This window comes from Hirundo rustica, chromosome 4 (assembly GCF_015227805.2).
Source record: "Hirundo rustica isolate bHirRus1 chromosome 4, bHirRus1.pri.v3, whole genome shotgun sequence".
NCBI classification, from domain to species: Eukaryota; Metazoa; Chordata; class Aves; order Passeriformes; family Hirundinidae; genus Hirundo; species Hirundo rustica.
This window is the reverse complement of record NC_053453.1, coordinates 20642831-20662021: the sequence shown is the minus strand read 5'-3', so window position 1 is coordinate 20662021 and position 19191 is coordinate 20642831. Positions and strand designations below refer to the sequence as shown.

General features: G+C 36.0%; 1 protein-coding gene across 5 annotated transcripts in view; it reads right to left on the bottom strand.

The window, feature by feature from the left end:
* The window catches only part of GRM8 (glutamate metabotropic receptor 8), a 328659-nt gene that overhangs the window by 69833 nt on the left and 239635 nt on the right, over nucleotides 1-19191 (bottom strand). The gene's annotated exons all lie outside the window — the stretch shown is intronic.

Sequence of the window (19191 nt, the reverse complement as noted above, 5' to 3'; positions counted from 1 at the left end):
TCATCAAAAAACTAACCTATGTTTCTATGAAAATAATTTTAAAATATAATCTTTTGCAGTCTTTTTTCTCTGGTTGTTTGGTTGTTTGGTTGGGACTGGTTTGTGTGTGTATTATAGAACATTAGAAAATTCTAGGATAAAACAGAAATGAAGAAAATTCTTTTGACATGAAGAAAGACAATTTCACTTTATGATGCGTATGCTTGGCAGTAGACAAAAAATAGCAATCTTGTAACGAACTACATTATAAATTAAGCACAAAAATATTATTATCATACACTAAGGAACCAATACTCATAAAAGACCTTGAGATGCAAATGTTTAAATTGTCACAGTTAGTATTCTGTTTCTAGCACTGATCAGCTATGCAAAAGTATTTTAATAAAATAAATTAAGTACATCAGCTGTACTTGCTCTCTCTATACATGGCACTGCCTGACAAAAAAGCCATTGCTGAACCTGTCAAAAGTTATAAATTGACACTGTTCTTACTTCAATCAACAAAATGTTCAAAGATTGAAAACTACACATCTACCTTGGCAACCAGACCAGCCAAATTAGAACACATTTTGATGGATTCCCTCAAGGTGACATCAAGGACCTGTACTCCTGCAGACTTTTCAAAAACTACACTCCTTCCCTGAATTTTTATGTATAAGTGAATCATATTTATAGCTGAGGTCCATTGAAGAAAAATTCAAGTATGCTAATGTTCTATTTCAGTGACTGGAGTTGAAATTTTTTTCTTTACTAGGGGGAAAACTCAAAACACCACAAAATGCCCCCACAATGTTTTCATGTTTCTCCATGTGAACATCCAAGAAAATAGCTAGCCAGTTCATAGTAAATTCCTACACTATAACACATGTTAATGTATCACCTAGAGGCACTAGGTCCACTCTGAATGGTTTCCATAGAATGGAGGGGAAAAAAAAAAAAACAACACAACAACCACAAAAAAACCCCACAAACAACAAACAAACAAACAAACAACCAAACAAAAAAAACACCACTTGAATTTCTGGATACCTATCAAGCAGAAGTAAGCTAGTAGAAGTGGGAGTAGTTTACACACTCCAGGATTTCAACATAAATTCTTCTTGTATGTCTGTCTGTCTCCCTTCCATAAAATATTTTGTTCTCTAAAGTATTTTATTTTGTATAGCAGCTTTCATATAAAATTGATATCCAGTAAAATAAACAGTGTTTTCAGAGTGACAAGTGGCACATTAAATACTGTACCCATTTCACAGTTCTGCCAGGAAAATTCCGGCTGCAAAAATTGAATGTGAGCAACCATGGAAGAAGAGTGTCAAAAATTATGTGTGGTAAAGACTTAAGACCCCATGAAGATAGAAGAGACTCAAGAGAAAATTTTGGTAAGCTCTTCATGCTTTGTTCCCAATTCTTTTGACAGAATAAAAAGGAAGAAAAATCCCAGTCTACAAACTTTCAAGCAAAAAAATTATTCTTCACAGCAGGTTGATGCAATAAATTTCTTCTGCACAATAAACACATACTCAGCTGTTGTTGGTACATAGTTATGGAGGTAGCCTTCAAAACTTTGCTCTGTAGTAACAACACAATTCATCGTTCCATTCAGCAGCATTTGAAGACCTCACAGAAAAACTGTCATTTTTATGAACAGACAGGAAATGTCCTTGGTATCCCTTAAGACCAACAAGAACTTAAAACATTATTATGCTCAGCAATAAGAATGTGAACTTATAATATATGACTGGTGCTAGAAATATCTTGGGGTGGTTTTGGTTGGGATAAAGTTAATTTTCTTCATAGCAGAGTGTTTAAAGTTAATTTTCTTCATAGCAGAGCTCTGATTTGGATTTGTGCTGAAAACTGTTGATAAACACAGGGATGTTTTAGCTTTATCTGAGCGGTACTTACAGAGACCCAAGGTGTTTTCTGCTTTTCAACCGACTCCACCACTAGGGAGGCTGGGGATGCACAAGGAGTTGGGAGGGGACACAACAAGGACAGCTGACCCCAACTGACCCAAGGGATATTCTCCACCATATAACATAATGTTCAGCATATAAAGCCGGACAAGAAGGGAGAAGGGGACATTTGGAGAGATGGCTTTAAGTCACTCTTAATGCCATCACATTCAGCAGGGCTCTGCATCACACATCATATGTGTGATGGAGCCCTGCTTTCCTGGGGATGACTGAACACCTGCCTGCCCATAGCATGGGGTGAATGAAGTTCTGTAGTTTTCCCCACGAGACTCGATGGCCGCCGATGGCAAAAGTAACAGAGTCTGCTCCCTGGCTTCAGACGGGATTTTACAGCTTTCATTCTCAAGTCCTGCTCTGCTTAGCTGGACTCTCCCGATGGCTCACCGGTGCCAGGGAGAGCTGGCCCCTGCCCCTTCGGGGCTTTTTCCCCCGGGGGGGGGCCGGGCCCAGGGGGCAGGGCCCAGAGGCACCACACAATCAGGGAGAAGTGGGCGGGAACAGGGCTGGATTACATTTCAGTGTGGGGGATGGGCAGATCATAGGACACATACGTAGAAAAACCATTGCAAATCCAATGAAATGTAAACCTAATTAATGCATTACAACAAAGTCCTTTTGCTTTACTTATGTGTGCAGCTTTTGCTTCACCTATTGAACTGTCTTTACCTCAACCCACCTGTTTTCTCAATTTTACCCTTCCAGTTCTCTCCCCGACCCTGGTTGTGGGGGAGGCAGTGAGTCTGTGTGATGTTCAGCTGCAGGGGTTAAACCACAACACACGTACAAAGAGACTGACTAGCCCAAATTAGAACCGTGTTTCTTTTTTGGCGTAGTGCTGTTCTCAGCTAGAGCACAACAGCATCTCCTGCTGTGCACCCAGTCAACAGGACATAGCAACTTGCTAAATTCAGCAGCCTCCCCAAATGAGTCCACCAAGATTTTTCTCACGTGTCAAAAGTCAAACAACCTTCGTCAAGTTAATAAAATCAGGCTTGCTAAAAGCTGGAATAAGTCACAGAAGATGTACACTCCCTAACGCCGAGAAAAAAAAAACACTGTCCCTTTATTAAAGAGCAGATTATAGAAAGTACAGTAACAATCACAGTAACTGCTCTAAAGTATATTTGATTGCGTTTTAGCAATGCTGCCATAACTGTTATATTCCGTTAACAAGGAGACTATTGCTTTAATCCATGTCTTATTATATTCATATTCCATTGTGGAATGAAACATTTAATGAACTATAACTAGGAGGTATGCATGACTGGATTGTGCTAATAAACCATTAGGTGCATAATCAGGAAAGCAAAGTCAAAGGCATTTGAAGAAAACCTGTGGATTTGACCAGTGGTTCCCAAAATAATAAATGCAAGATGGTAGCAGGAGTCTTAAAAGCGTAAGGACAGAATGAAAGTGTAAGACAGTGTAAGTGTATAGCCCCAAGGCTATAAACAAACTACCGAGGGTTAATTAGTATTCTTAAAAAATGTTAATCTCATCTGAAGAAAAATATGCCCTGGTGAATGATCAGTGCATCAGCAGTGAGGATACTGTTTAATACTGTATAGAGATCAGATAATAAATCATGTGGAGAAACACTGTAGCTGACCAAAACAACTACTCTCATGTAAGGAGGAAAACCCAGATTCAGTATACAGTGCTCTAACAATGCCATGGGAGTATACAGGTGTCTCTTTTTCTGACAACCAGACATGCAGAACTGAGCGTTCTTGATATCTAGTACTGCCACATATATTCTATCATTACCATTGCAGGGAAGTGCATTATAGTTTAAGACAGAGAACATTTAAATGCTCCTCTTATTGAACATTGAAGTTTGCCTGTTAAACTTAAATTTAATATACTGTGGAGAGAAAATAACATAGAATATGACAAACACCAGAGGTAGTGAGCCAGGACTACATAAATTCCAGCCTAGATAAAAAGTACTCTGGGAAACCACAACAAACAGTTCTAGAATAGGGCATTTATATTAGAGAATAAACTTAGATAACTTCATTTGGGAACCACATTCATTGTAATCCAAAATGTTACTTTTTCTTAGGATAAATATTCCTACAACGTTAGTGCAGAGCACCGGAGAAAATAGAAAGTAGGCTCCTTTTGTAAAAACAATTTCACTGATTTAAATTTTTTAACATTTTTAGAGCATTTAATAAAATACCTAAAGAGAAGTGAGGGGACTATGACTTTGGGCATTTCCACATTTTATTCTATATCTGGTTATGTTGCCATTTGTAATTTTAACTCACAAATTACTCAGGTAATTGTTTTCAACCTGTCACCATTTTAGCTAAATTTTTAATTTATTATGGATGTCTAAAAGAGAATTTCCAGACTACATAATAAGTTTGGCTAACTATGGAAAATTGTATGAGCTTTTACATCCTTCATCTCTCTTCCATGCCAAACTTGGTCAGGTTAGGTTGGGTTGGGTTGAGCTGGGGCTTTTTAATATAAAGACATAGTTACCAATTTATTTTGAGATCTGTTTTGTAAATATCTCTTCTCTTTTCAGGACATGTTTGCAATTTTTAGGTGTAAAGAAATTCTTTGGTACTGAAAGAAATTGTCCCTTCTCCTTCCTACTTTGCAGCAACCGGCCTTAAACAACCCTAGGTGTTGAACTAGCACTTCAGGTAGACATTTCAGAATGTCTCTGTGACCACAGCTGTTTATAAGCCTCTCAAAATGCAGGTTAAACTAGCCAGAACAGTTATTTAGAGAGGAAAAAATGGTAAATTGCATGAGGTTTTTAAATCAGATTCAAGGCTGTGATGGGCCCTTTTGAATTTTCAATGCCTTACATGGATATCAAGGAGGATCCTTTCTGATAAACAACTGTTGTGTGCATTGGACTTGAAAATTCACATTCTTCTGAAGAAATCTTTAAACATGTACTTTGATATTCTTGAGATGCTGTTTAGTAACTACCTAATCCTTCATGTGCCTACTTTGTCAAGTTACATTTCACATGATTCTAAAATATCTCCTCTTGTACTGCAGACTGTAATGTTAGATCCCTGTGAGGTTACAGTGTGCACTTGGCCAATGCCTTCCAGTGAAATTCTCTTTACATTTCAGGACGTGGAAAAGAAGTGGATTGACTCGTAAACCACTAATACATGTGTAGTATAGGCCAAGTGCATATAAAAGTGATTAATATATAAAAGTTCTTAAATTAAGAACAGTGCTGAGCCTTAAAAACAGCGCTGAGCCTAAAAAAAATCTTTTAAACAACACATTTGGATTCTTCTCATATGAAAATCTTTATAAAAATTTCTTTATGAGGTTTTGTTACTTCAGTACCTTGACAAAAGTGTAGAAAAGTGGTTGAGCTGATAAGTCTCATAACTGTCATTTACAGAATATTCCAACTCTAGTGGAGTTGTTTTCATTCTAAAGCTTGATGTCAGTCAGATACAAACCTTTTATTTCTGAAATAATATGTCTATGGATTGATTTTTTTTTTAATCTGAATATTAAAATATTAAGCTGAGTCTTCATCCTTTGAGCTGTTCCACACAAACTACTTTATCTGCTATGAATCTAAAGAAGTAAGCCTGGATTCAAGTGTATTCTTAGGAGAATGGAAGTCAAGCAGTTATGTAATGCACTAAAATACAATTAACTATTGTGTATCAGAACTTCAGAATGCACCATCTCTTAGCATTCAGCTTTATGGAAAGACTCCTCCTGATCAACTCTGGATCTACTCTTACTTCATCAATTCATGCAAATAGTTTAAAGTACTAGAGTTAAGGGTTCAGAGCTTTTTAATGATCATTTCATTCTAAGCAGCTTTTTTTTTCTTTTTTAAAGGAAAAAAGTACTACAGAGATGTACACAAATTAAATTATTCTCAAGAAAATAAAAAGAGGGGGAATACCCTTTTGAACTTTCAATACTGAGAGTTCTGAGAAAAGAAAAATGCATTTGTAATTTAAACAAGATGTCAATGAGACAAATTAAATAGAAGGTTGAAATGGAATAAATGGAAAGAGTAAATACAGACTGTTATAACATTTAATACAAAACAAAACAAAACAAAACAAAAAAGGAAACAAATCCACTGAAAATTATTAACTAATCAGAAACAGCAAAAGTTAATTTGTGAATATCAGGCTATCAGAGAAAGAATATGCAGTTACCAAGCTATGTGAGGTTTGTGATAAATTAAGCTGTTATCTGCTCAATCTCCATACAGCAGACATTTTTCAACAATGAGCAACATGGTTACTAAAATAAGAAATGATGATTGTCTCACACCTATTCAAAATAAGAAAATACTTCTTTTTGTGCTTACTCTACATGTCTCAGTTCAAGATTAGGACAATAAAACAGGATTTCATCCAGTTGCAGTAAACACAGACCTTTACTGACATTTTAAATATCCTAAGATATTGGATACATCCACACAGATATGCAGAATATGCATATGAGAGAGAATCTGTGCCTTTCTGAGGCAGCAGCTGGAGGCCAGATGGATACCCTGGGGTATCTTAAATGGCATTAGATGCTCATGTTTAGGCAATTTATCTAACTTACCACAGGGCAAATTCTGGCTGTTCATGTATGAATGCATAAAATAGAATGAAAGAGAAACTAGGAGTGCTAAAATGAATTATATATGAATGAATTATATACAGATTTGAGACGTATGTAATACAATGTATGGTGCTACCCTTTACAAGGCTTATAGAGAAAGTAAAAAATTTGGCATTCAAATAAACTGATATAAGTCAATTCCAGGTGAGGCAGTACAACTTTACATTTTTGAAGCTGATGGACAAGAACTTAGCTGTGATTTTGCAGAGAAGTGTATAATTTATTTGATGTCTTGGTCCTCAGCATAGTGAAAAATTAAAATGGTGTATTTCTGTGAAAGGAACAGTTCATTCCACTCTTGTGTAACATAATCAAGGGCAAGTACCATAGGTACATGGTATTTAAAATAACAAATAACAAGTAGAGCTTTTTTCCTTACAGAATTATTAGTTTATTCCCACATTAAGCACAGAGACATGCATCATAAAACTTACCCTGAAATTAATAAAATTCAGAGATAAGACGGAATTCTAGCCATCAACAGTATAGGAGTAGTAAAAAGCAATTTGCCCCATCATTAATTGGTTGGTGTAACAGTGGTTATTAAAAGCAGTGATCTAAATGCAAACTGGTTCATTCAGTCCTTCAGCTACAGCTTCAAGAAGAATATGCAGGAGAAAAAATCATCTACATTTTCCTTGTTCCCTACATTCTCTCCCGCAGCATCTGCTATTGGCCACTCTCAGCAAATATACTACAGTGGTGAAATTTTTGCTCTTACCCTCTAACAAATAACTCAACCCAGAATATAAAACCACAGAACCCTAGCTCCTCTCCTCACAGTGCCTTGAGTCTTCTATCATAAAATATGTGTACTTGTAATATGACTGTATCACAGATTAAATGGTGAATTTTGCCAGATAAAGAATTAAAATCGGTAGACACCAGAACTGGAAAGGAAGTTTTGTATCTCCCAGTCTGGACTCAGCCCATTCTCTGCTCAACAAGGCTATGCTTTGACCTCTCCTCCCAGTGGTGAGGCAATGCTATGTGAATGACCTTCCCTACTCCACTGCTAACAGGGAGGGGTAGGAGATGTAGATGGGCTGCTCCACAGGTAGGTGCTACAGCAAGGCAGGAATTATCACTGCAGCCTTGTCAGAAGCATCCATCAATCCTAGGAAAATAATGTGATGAAAGAGATTTTGATGGGGAAGGAGCTACTGAAGAACAGAAAAAGGCCCCCTTTGAACCTCCCCTGTCACCTTAGCTTTGTTCCTTTCACCTCTGGAAAAGAGACAGCTCTGTCCACTCGTGGGAGGGGGTTTTCAGGAGGAGAGAGGAGGGAGAGAGTGAGACAAAAATCTTGCTGTTTCATACATGTAGTCAAAAAGCTCAGTGATACCAGCATACTTGAAAGAATACAGGCTCTTTTTTATTCTGTACTCAAAAAATCCATAGAGACGGGTTTCATCTTAAAATCTACAGCATACATTGTGTGCCAAAGAAGATAGATTCAGTTCTACAGCTAAAGAATCTAGCAAGTCAAAAAAGCCGACAGGCTCAGGGAACGGATATTGTATGCAATGGGAACAGATCACTCAATCCCCGAAAGATCAACACATGGTATAAAATTCAGCTGAGAGATAAATACTACTCTAGTAACATACTAAAATAGTAGCAGGGTGATATGACATTATCTAGTACAAGCTAACAGCTTGTACCAAAAGAGGAAGTTATAAGCGGGTGGTTAGATTTCTCAGAGAAAAATGTGTGAATAGATGCATAAAGTTTAGTTTGCACGGTATTATAGACTGGATAGTATCAAATGCTCTTTGGCAAGACACATTTTGATGAATTTTAATGTTATCAGCTACATTGGTTTTAAATGTTGTGGTTGGGCATTCTTTCTTTTTAAATATATTTTGCAGCACAAGTAGTAGGAAGCAGATTTCTTGTAGTCCTTTTGAGAAAAGTTCATGGTTATGATTTTCCACCAAAAACAAAAACAAAAACAACAACAACAACAAAAGACACCAAACAAAAACCAACAAAACAAACAAACAAAAAAGTATCTGGCACATAGGCTGGGACATAAGTGGGAGTGAAAGTGTGAGGAATCTTCCACAAATACAACCACAAGTAATTTTTTTTTAGTATTACCAAAATGAATACACTTTAATTAGACATGAATTTCTCTATTAAATCAGGATCACCTGCAGACCCCAGCAACACAACCATGTTATGGGAACAATATATTCCCAGACTGAAAGAGTTTTCATATAATTTATTTATGATGTCATGATTCTCCTGGCAAAAACACTTCTTTCAAGAAGCTAGAGTCATATAAATCCATTCAAAGAGATCAGAAGAGATTGAGGACATTCAGGAATGCACAAGATATTCTGAAACTTTTTAACCTAAAACTTTAATTACTATACTCCTAGGAAGCAGAGAATAATTGTCTTCTGACCATAAATCATCAGTTTAACTCAGTGTATACAAGAACTCACCAAGACATATTTGAGAACTACATGGCATGAAGAGCTTGATGCACCCTTTACCACTAACTGTCATGAGATACTGAGGATCCTCCTTATGCTAATTGTTCCATTTTTTCTGCTGTGTGGCACTGTTTGCTAAGGGTTTTGTTGTGCTTCAACCCTGCTTGCTTTTATTTTTTGGGGGGGTGAGGGGGAAGGTTGTTCTGGTTTTGTTGTTTTGTTTTACTTGTCCCAGAAAGATGTACTTATTTCAGCACTGCTGACCTCAGTCACATTTTTTGGTCATGTTTCAGGTAAGAGCCTATCAGGCTGACGATTGACAGAGCGTCTTTCAGATGATACCAGTCTTTTCTCATCAGCTTGCAAGTACTGAATGTGAGAAGGCAGAGAGGAGTTACAGCTGTCCCGCTTCAAACTCCAGTCTGAGTATTTACTTCATGCCAGGATGAAAACATGCCAAGCAGATACATCCATACCTCTGTGAATTTCAGAAGTCACAAGACACTAAGATAAAGTGTTTCAGATAAGGAGACAACTTAGTTAATACTCGTAACTCACAAGTGCCTGTACAGTCTCAGAAAGAAAGATTTCTTCCCTTTCCACTCCAGAAGAATCCCTCTGCTATGGAACCACATGAGAGAGAGGAAATGTGGAGCTAGTGAAAGCTGTGCCTAAAAGGTAGTGGGGCTCATACAAGGAAGCTGATCAAAGAAAGCCACACACAACTATAGGAATCAGTTCTGACTGTGATGTGCAGGAACAAGTTAGGCTGCAAGGGCTGTCTGCAGAAAAAATGAGCATCTGAAGAGCCATCTATATTTCTAGGTGCTTTTGGACAAATGGTTTTAGAGTTTGTCCAGCCCCTCAAGCATCTCCTCTGTATTAATAGGTTCCTGAGGCCAGTGAAAAGCAAATAAAAGTTCTTTCCCTCAGGTAACAGCTGCCTGGGGAGTGAGGCAGCATCCTGGTGAGTACAGATAACCATCCTTAGAGTAATTGTAAAAATGTCATCAAAATGGGAAATAGTCCAGCTAACAAGCTTCATCCCCAATACAAGGATTGCTCTTGGAAAACTCCAAGAGAGCTTGTGATTTTGCTCCTCTGTCTCCAGCCTCTTGGAAGTCCTACACCATGGCCATAGTTCTCAGATATCATTACTGGCATCTTAGGATTCTGTTATTTCTTTTCTAAGCCTTCATTATTTTTCCATATATGATACATTGCTAGAATAAAAATGAACAGAAAACAAGCAAACAAAATCAGTGTCACATAATCATAGTTGAAATAATGGACTGCAGAGAGAATTAAGGAACTAAATAATTTCCTACTTAAGACTTATACGAAGTGTAGTTAGTTTACCAAAAAAATCCAACACCCAAGGTACAAACCCACAGCCAAAAGCAATTAGCTATAAGAATATTTTGAAAGCACATTAATAATTTAAGATTTCTCAAACAAGACACATCTGCATCCTTAACATTGTTTCATTGGGATTGTCATTATGTAACAGACATTAGTCCTTTAACATTTAGTTAACAGACACCTGAAACACAAATGCCATTTTCTTCTCTTGCTAAGCAAACTTCACATGCAGCTTATTATGACCAACATACTTTCAAGTCACCCATGAGGATAGTTCATCTTGGTGAACAAGATCCTATTTGGCATTGAGCTATTTCCTGTTTTTCCTTGACTGCAATCAGCTGTATATTAATTAAAATAATTAAACAGGTTAAAAGTATATCAGGGCATTTCCTAATATTGATTTCTATGAGTTGTCAGGGTTGAAAAACAACCTTCCTTCCAGCTGGGGCCTAAAGTCTGACATTTAGTGAGGACAAAGCTCTGAAGAGGAACTGTTAAATAGCCATAAACCATTTTGTAGCTTGATTTCTTTTGTGTGGTCTGCATCAAAAACGAACTGTCACACAACTGCACACACATACACACACACAGAACTGCAGGTCACGCTTCAATTACCACAAAAAATTTGGAGAGAGGCATCAAGCAGAAACATCACTGTCTGAATCACAGTTTTAAATTTTTCAAAGTATAAAAGGTAATGTTATTTCAGCCTTATGACCTTGTCATGTCCCATTCTCTGATGTTTCTAGAATGCAAAACCATCTAACACAATTCACAACAAATGGTACGTTATTCATTAAAGTATTACCTTGTGCCAGAAGGAGGGAAACTACAAAGCAGTTAGAGCAGCCTGATGTGCAAGGAAAAAATGCTTGAAATTCCTGAGTCCTTCAAGTCTGCACAGCAATAATTAATACACTGCAATCAAAGGATAAGTAATTTATAGGGTTTTGCTATCTTGTTTCTTTGTAATTACAACAACCATTAGTGAGCAACTGATGTCCACTGAAAATTTACTCTGTTGCCATGGTTATTTTAAGGCAATTGTAAAGCTACTAATCTCCAAAGACACAAACTATATTAATGCTATAAAATATTAAAGAAGTAATTTCACTTTACAGTGTTTTACAATCTGTTTATGGGTCACAGTTTTACAGAAAAACTGACTTAAATTTGGAAGCACCTTAAAACACCTATAACCTATATACTCACTCCCATGCTTCCCACTTTTAGAAGACCCTGCTTTAGAGGTAGACCCTGCTACTGACTATCTGGGAGGTCGTTCCACAGAATCTTTCAGTATTAAATTTTCAGAAGGTTATATACCAATATCTATACTAATTATACACATTTATGGTTGTTGTGAAGGAATATAACTGGACTTTTTCACTGACTCTTGCCTAGGATACAAGGTTCTTCACCTGTTTAAATGGATGATATTTGAAGCTGTTGATAACTGGGCAAGTAATTTACTTTTATTGAAGATAAATGAGGACAATTTTTTAACAGGAAAACAAGTCTTCATTAGAAGAACAATATATTCTCTGAACAGCTACTTTCTCCATTCAAGGAGACTGGTGATGAGTGTTCAGTAAGGTATTTTTACAGGTACTGTTCTGCATTAATATTATGGAACACAGGCCATATTTTTAATGCAGAAAAACTTGAGGCTGCACATCTCAATCTCCTCTACTGGCATGAGAAATTCACATTCTAAGAACTGTCAGCAGAAATAATATCTACTAACATTTTTAGTATTACTGAAATTTATGGCTAGTCTCAAAAAACTTCATTTTGGATCCCAGATACTAAAATCATGCAATGTGAGAGAACTTTTTTGCTTGCTTTAAAAAATTCTGAATCCTCAGAACCATGCAGCCAAACTCCTAATCAAAAAAACCCAGATGGTGCGAAAGAAATTCTCAAAAAGTATTTTTAATCTTAAATTTTAAAGGCTCCTTTGGGGGCCTTGTTCAAGACATTTGTGCTCATGGCATGGGGATGCTTACTTATAGTAAATGATATGATGAAAAATGATAACATTAGATATCCTTCAAATCTTGGCATTATCTTTCCTATATAAGTTAAATATGTAATGACTAAAACTCATATACATCAAAAAATACTGATTTCTTTCTTCAATATCATAAGGAAGACAGTTAAATTCTGTTTATCTAGCTAATTAAATTAGGTTTGCAACTGATTTTCATTATGGAAGGAAACACAAAAGTTTAAAAAAAAAATCTCAAACCCAAGAGATAACTTTTATAGATGTGTTGTTTGGCTCAAAATTTCCAAAATAAATCTTTCTAGTTTATCACTGTACAATGAGAGTGATATAAAAACATGCATCCACTTTTTTTTTTTTTTTCTTTTGCAACAGTTACCAAGGTTTTTAATATTTAATATGCTGGTTTGGTTTGAAGTCCTTAAAAGGATACTATTTTTACATTTGGGCACACCAGACACTGTTCTCCTTTGAACACATACTCAACCATAGTAATGACATTGTCCTGATGACCTGCTTGCCACAAAGGCATTGTTTTTATCTGATTTAAATGTCAGCCTATCGGAAGCTCATGGAGTGCAGGGACCTGTTGAATTGCCAAGAGATGAAATCACACACCTTGAGCTGGCAAAAGACATGCCTGGCAAGCAGGCTGAACCCAGCAATACTAGGTTGAGAAAAAGACTCATACAAAAACAGAAGTTAAAAGTGTAGGAAAGAAAAAGAGCATCTCGCTTCTGGTGCTATTCAGAATATCAAAAATCAGCTTCTAGGACTGACTTGAAGGTAGTTTTGATCGGGTTATCAACTTTATTTGATTATGCCTGGGTATCCAAAATCTAAGATCATGGCATTTAAAGATAATTCATAATCTAAAATTTAGTACCTAGATTCAGTGATAGATTCCATGCAGTTGTTGGAACTCATGTAGCCATAGTTTCTCAGGTATTTAACACAAACAGAGTTTTAATAGCTTTTGAAGTCTCTACTAATAGCCACAGAAAAGAGCACTGTGTGCTTACTTACCATCACACACAAGTCAAATCTTTTAAGTCAGTAAACCTAGCGTTCTCACCGATAACTATGATGCAATATGAAGATTTAACTGCTCCCATTGCTTCAAAGACCACATAAAACCCCTAATTTGCTAATTGTAGCTCTTCCTGCATAAAATAATCATTCTTGCAGGTGGGTAGAGGAAATGCTGTACTAATTTGTTATTGCACTAGGTACCTGGCAGACATAAACTGGAAAGGGCCTCGTATAGACTCTCATTTCCTTTTGCTGTTTCCCTGTAAGAAAGTTGGACTTCTGTAGCCCATAAGAGTAAAAATCAATATTGTCTCTGCAGTCTTCAGAGCAGAACGAATACCCTTACAAAACCAAAAACAAAACAAAACAAAACAAAACAAAAAAGTCCAAAGCCAGGTGTGATTAAAAACACGGTAAAAGATGTGATAGTGGGACTCTCTGCTTACTATAACCTGAGCAACTGCAATGAGACACAGCCTGTGCTAATTGCTACAACTTGAACAAGTTTCCTTCGCAGCTATATCTGTCTATTTACAAGGCAGTATTAAGTCCTAAGAGAAGAAGATCTAGGATTTGATGATCCCATTGTGTAAACTACAGCTACCACTCTACATAAGCTGTATTTGAGATTTTTAATCCCATTGAATGATTTCATAAAAAGATGATTTGCAGACTAATTCCATTCCAAATACTTACAAAGGCTCTAGATGCTGATCTTAAAGAAACTGCCTGAGTAACAAGAATCTCTTCAAAAAAAGATCCTACCTAAGAGAAAGAATACTTCACCATTACCACACCCTGTCTGATTTCTGCTGCTTTCTCTTAAAGTAAAAATTCCAACACTTCAGTCCACTCAAATATTGCTTTCTATGCCCATATCATACCCCCACTGAAACAATGGCTTTATCACTCATCAAAATTCCAATAAAATTAGAAAAAAAAGTATGATTTTTAATTTAGGAAAATATTTCAAAGCTATTTCAGATTCTTAATTCCATTTCCGCAGTTATCTGGAGCCCTTTCAGATTTATTTCTTTTGAGGATAAGTTGATGTATGAAACGTGTAGTTGCAAACATTAGTTAAATTAAAAAAAAAAAAAAAAGCACATAAATCCTGTTTCCTTGAAACTCATCTGAATTTTTTCTATTTCTACAGTCCAAGGAAGTATTAGGTCATTTTGTAGCTGATTGTTCCAACTCATCTAGGCAGGAAAGCCTGGAGGAAAGTATCCCTGGGCATCTTCAGAGGTGCCAACACACCCACTCAGTATAGCTCATTGTACCCTGGCAGCACAATCTCCACAACCAGCAGAGCTTTCTCAGCACCACGTGGGGTCAGGGTGAGGCACATACATGTCACAGTGCTGCAATCTAACCCAGACTCTGCTCTCTGAAAGCATTAGATGCAGTTCTGCACAGTTTACATGTTTATTTTTATTGTAACCAGTGTGAATCTTCCAGGTATACAGGTGCCAGACTGAGAATTTTCACCTTTGTTCACCTTTCTGCTTGCAGCGAGCGTATTTGCACTCACATGCCAAGCTTCAGATGGAGTGATCTCACCTGATGTTTATGCAAGATCCTACCTCATACCTGCTTGATGATAGTTCATGTTTTGCCTTCTATCCATCTTTTTCCACTCTTTCTCACAAAGACATTTTTTGTTTTAATGTTGTAAAATCCTATTGTGGTCATTGCACTGCTTTTTTGCTCTAATTTCTTGTCACTGGTTTCTTTAGGATGAACAAAATCATGTTGTGGGGTAGAGCTCAGCTTCATAAAGTGTTATTGAATAAATACAAGTATAAATGCAGGTAATAACCAAAATCATGGTGAGTTGCTTTCTTGAGAAATATTCTCCTGAAACACATCCATCTAAACTGATTTCCACTACCTGATATTCTGATGGACTCATTTGAATGAAAATAATCATGTTTATTGAGAAAAGCAAAGACAATAATTTCTGATAGATGACTCGTAACCTTTTGAAAAATCTGTCCAGAAAACAATATATTCACAGTATCATATTTTATAAATTGTGTCCAGAGGTTAAACTATTGAAGTTAAAAATAAAAATTTAAAAAAAACAAAAACAAACAAATAAACCAAACCAAATCAACAACAAAAACAAATAAAATTCAAAACCAAGACAAAACAAAACAAAACAAACAAAAAACCTCCGCAAACCTATTTTGTAAAACGGCACTTAGAAAAGTCTAGTCATTGAGATTTCCTTTATAGATATAATCCAACATATTAAAAAAGCTTCAAACTTTTTTTTAGAGACTCCCCATGGTTACTGTAAGCTCTATAAAAGAAGATCCTAATTTACTGCAGTAAGGCTATGCATGGGAGGTAAAATCCACCTGTATACCATCTGTTCCAGGACTGAGAATCTGAAGTAATGAAGAACATTTAGAAGAGCAGGATAATGATTCAAAACACCATGAAGAGAGCATCACAGTATCCATCTAAGTCTATAATGATAATTTCCTAATACAGTGACCTAAATCTAATCAGTGATGCATGGCAATATAGGAAAACAGTCTTGAACACCTGCAGCAATACAGCTCACCTGTGATATGACTCAAAGTCCTATTTAATTAATCACATTCTGATTATCTAAATATTCCCTAAGTGTTCATATAAACTGTTTATTTCTTTCACATCAAAAATTTTACTGGCAAATAAGGAATTTTTGCCATTTACATCTGCTGAACAAATTTCAGCTTTTTTTTCTGTGAATTGTTGTATAATGTACATGTTAAAGTACAAAATGAAATATTCTTCTGCAGAATTGCTTTATATCGGGATGAGAAAAAAAACACTCTTTAGTAATATATTCTAAGTTTAAAGGTCTCTGAGTTTAACAGCACAATTCAAACAATGACCATATTTGAACTTAGGATATTTTTGTTCACTTCATATTTTCTATTATTTCTTGATTATTTTTATTCCTATGGTAAATATCTTTAAAGATAAAGGAATACCCATCAAATTACCTTTCATACCAAAACCTAATAATAGATTTAAAGAAAAATACTTTTATTAAGAAAACTATCAACCAAAACTCTTTTTCAATGAAAATCTTTTTGTGGCTTTTCACTGGAAATTTTCAGTTTTGTTTTTTTCAGTGGAAATCTAAAAGGTTTATGAATTTTTTAAAAAGTGTTTTATTAAGATAACATAAGTTAGTATAAAACTATGTATATTTAAAGAAAAATAAATCTATTTAAGATTGGATGCACCTCAGAAAGCAAGCAAACAAATCTCATCCTCACATGCTCGAGATTTCTAGACCAAACCAAAATGCAAAAGGCTGCACTAAACTTGGAATAAGCTTTGGAAGCTTTCTTGAACTACACACATCTACACACCAGCTATTTATTTATTACAAATTTTAGAATCATTAGGCAATTTGTGTGAAATTTTGTCAGAAGTTAGTACACAGAAATTGGTGTTCAGAGATATGAAATTCCATGGAGGCCATTTTTCTGGCCTTCTTATAGTACTCAAGGAATGTATTATTGAATGTGAAAGCTGTTAGGACCTATGACACTAACCCACTTCATATTAATGTCCCACGTGTACCATATTCTACAAAACGTAAAAAGGAATTCATGTATTTTCGCTCTCCTGGTGTTGCACAATGTAATAGGAGTTACTCAAACAAATCCCTTTTCACCGTAAGAAAACACAAAAATGACATGGGTCTGTTGGAGTGAAGCAAGTCCAGAGCAGGCCATGAAGATGTTCAGAGGGACAGTGCACCTCTCCTGTTGAAGACAGACTGAGGGATTGCTCAGCCTGGAGAAGAAAAGGCTCCAGGGAGACCTAACTGGAACCTTCCAGTACTTAAAGGGGCCAACAAGAGAGCTGGAGAACATTTAACAAGGGCATGTGACAGCACAAGAGGAATGGCTTTAAACTGAAAGTGGATAGATTTAGATTAGAGATTAGAAAGAATATGCTCCCTGTGATGCTGGTGAGGCACTGAAAAAAGTAGTCTGGAGAAGCTGTGAATGCCTCCTCCCTGGCAGTTCTCACGGTCAGGTTGAGTACTGTTCTAGCAACAAGTGTCCCTGCCCGTGGCAGGGGAAATGGAACTGGATGATCGTTATGGTCCTTTCCAGGACAGGCCATTCTATGATTCCATGATAAATTCAGAATTTCTTTCTAAATTGAGAAATCCAAGGGTGTGGTTTTCCTGGTGTTTTAGTGTTTGGTTCATATGTAATGAATTATCAAATGTAGAAAATATATAATAATCATCAAAATAAAAAAAAATAAATAAAATGTTATTATTTCCAGGTACAATTCTTCAAGTGCAAATAAAAAAAAAGCTTTTCCCTGATATTATCTTTTAATGTCAGCATATTTAATATCAAATTTCAGAAACAGGCACATAAAAATCTCACAAAAAGGCCAATAAAATATATCCTAGTTAGACAGGCTTCAAAATTCAACATGATGGTTTGTAAAAATTTACTGCATATTTTCTCCCTGCAAAAGGACACAGTGCTACAAAGACATTCTATTGGTTACTGAGCACAGTTTCAAAGACACCCTGTGGAATTTATCTCTGGGTATAAGAAGGGACAAAGCAGCACTATTTAGGCTGTTTTCCAGGGATTGCCAAGTAAGCTAATGATTTTTTTTTTCCTGGTAATGTCAACAGCATGGAAAAGAATAAACACTCTTTCCTGGAGCTTTAAAGGACAAAGAGCTTTATACTGAGATGAGAATGAACTTCATGTTCAGTGCAGAGAAGAGGAAAGTGAATCCATATGTACATGGAAATGACTGATATTTATGTGCCTATGCTATGGTGACTAATATCCCTGTTTGTTGATCTGTATATAGATGAGAGATGGCTTTAAACCATAGCTGAACCAAATGCAATGTGAGCAGAAACAGAAAGAATAGACAAACTATCAAAAAAATGTACTGTGATACAACACATGTTCGAGAGTTTGGAAGAGTTGTGGGGTTGGGTTTTTTTTGTTTGTTTGTTTGTTTGGGGTTTTGGATGGTTGGTTGGTTGGTTTTTTTCCCCCAAATTTGTTATAATGGATAAATGAAACTGATAAAGCTATTATCTTCCATCAGAAGTTTGTCTGAATACAGAATTTGTGATAAACCAGTTTCTAATAAGGAGCTGTTTCTCATTTGGCAGCATAGTCTATCATGACAGGGTAGCAAAATGTGATTTCATAACAACTCCAGTCTGTGGACAATGCCAAGTTCACTGAAAGAGAAAAGTCAAATACAGTTATTTTTTCACATCTAGCTCTCCATCTCAAACTTGTTATCAGAAGAAGTTTATCTTGGTGAAATGGTTCTCCCTTTTTTTACCTTATTTTATTTTCTTTTCTAAGAACAGATAAATGTTTGCTATTTAAAAATGAAAGCCATGATTTTTGGTGAACATTTTTTGCATGCTTCCAAGGGAACACAAATTAAAAAATATTTGCTACAGACTGAAAAACAAGTAAAGAAACACTGCCTGTTTTACAATAAAGTTTGAAGTAACTATAAAAGGAAGGCAAAACAGTAGGGTAGAAAATTTCACTATACACTTAGGATAATACAAATTGCTTAAAAACAAATATTTGAAATTATGCTGGATAGCTCCACATTTTTGTATTAATTTTGTACTCACATTGATTTTATTCCAGACAAGCCAACTGTCTTCATTCTTCATTAGACAGTTGTAGAAATGAGGACAGAATTATAC